Source organism: Arachis duranensis, chromosome 2 (genome assembly GCF_000817695.3).
Source record: "Arachis duranensis cultivar V14167 chromosome 2, aradu.V14167.gnm2.J7QH, whole genome shotgun sequence".
Lineage (NCBI taxonomy): Eukaryota > Viridiplantae > Streptophyta > Magnoliopsida > Fabales > Fabaceae > Arachis > Arachis duranensis.
In genome coordinates, this window is record NC_029773.3 from 57,442,803 (window position 1) to 57,444,615 (window position 1,813).

Below are 1,813 nucleotides of genomic sequence, written 5' to 3' on the forward strand. Positions count from 1 at the left end.
GCAACACCAGCTTTTATTCCTTTCTTGGCGTTAAAGCCAGGCTGCAACCTGTTTCTGGCGTTTAACACCAGATTATAGCCTCTTTCTGGCGTTTAACGCCAATCTGGTGCTTGTTTTGGCGTTTAATGCTCAGAATGGTGCCAGACTGGGCGTTAAACGCCCATTTCGCTATCCTTACTGACGTTTAAATGCCAGTAAGTATCTCCTCCAGGGTGTGCTATTTTTAATGCTGCTTTTAATTTTTCTTTAATTTTTGCAATTATTTTTATGGCTCCAAATGATCATCAACCTAAAAAAAAAGAAATAACATAGGTAAATAAAAACTGGGTTGCCTCCCAACAAGCGCTTCTTTAATGTCAATAGCTTGACAGTGAGCTCTCATGGAGCCTCATAGATGTTCAGAGCATTGTTGGAACCTCCCGATACCAAACTTAGAGTTTGAATGTGGGGGTTCAACACCAAACTTAGAGTTTGGTTGTGGCCTCCCAACACCAAACTTAGAGTTTGACTGTGGGGGCTTTGGTTGACTCTGCAGTGAGAGAAGCTTTTCTTGCTTCCTCTCCATGGTTATAGAGGGAGATCCTTGAGTTTTAAACACAAGGTAGTCCTTATTCAGTTGAAGGACCAACTTTCCTCTGTCCACATTAATCATAGCTTTTGCTGTGGCTAGGAAGGGTCTTCCAAGGATGATGGATTTATCCTCATTCTTCCTAGTGTCTAGGATTATGAAATCAGCAGGGATGTAAAGGCTTTTGACCTTTACTAGCACGTCCTCTACCTGTCCATAAGCCTTTTTCATGGATTTGTCTGCCATCTCTAATGAGAATTTGGCAGCCTGTACCTCAAAGATTCCTAGTTTCTCCATTACAGAGAGTGGCATTAAATTTATGCCTGACCCCAGGTCACACAAAGCCTTCTCAAAGGTCATGGTACCTATGGTATAGGGAATTAAGAATTTACCAGGATCCTGTTTCTTTTGAGGTAATGTCTGCCTAACCAAGTCATTCAGTTTATTAATGAGCAATGGAGGTTCATCCTCCCAAGTTTCATTATCAAATAACTTGGCATTTAGCTTCCTGATTGCTCCAAGGTACTTAGCTACTTGCTCTTCAGTGATGTCCTCATCCTCCTCAGAGGAAGAGTACTCATCAGAGCTCATGAATGGTAAAAGGAAGTTCAATGGAATCTCTATGGTCTCTAGGTGAGCCTCAGATTCCTTAGGTTCCTCAATTGGAAACTCCTTTTTGTCCAAAGGACGTCCCATGAGGTCTTCCTCACTGGGATTCACGTCCTCCTCCTCCTCTGTGCATTCGGCCACACCAAGTAAGGATATGGCCTTGCACTCTCTTTTTGGGTTCTCTTTTGTACTGCTTGGGAGAGTGCTAGGAGGAGTTTCAGTGACTCTTTTACTCAGCTGGCCCACTTGCGCCTCCAAATTTCTAATAGAGGACCTTGTTTCATTCATGAAACCTAGAGCAGCCTTAGATAGATCAGAGACTATGTTTGCTAAGCTAGAGGGGCTTTGCTCAGAATTCTCTATCTGTTGCTGAGAGGATGATGGAAAAGGCTTACTATTACTAAACCTATTTTTTCCACCATTATATAAGCCTTGTTAGGGCTTTTGTTGATCCTTCCATGAGAAATTCGGATGATTTCTCCATGAGGGATTGTAGGTGTTTCCATAGGCTTCACCCATGTAGTTCACCTTTGCCATTGTAGGGTTCTCAGGATCATAATCTTTTTCTTCAGAAGATGCTTCTTTAGTATTGTGGATGCATTTTGCAATCCATTCTGACTCTGAGAAATCAAATTG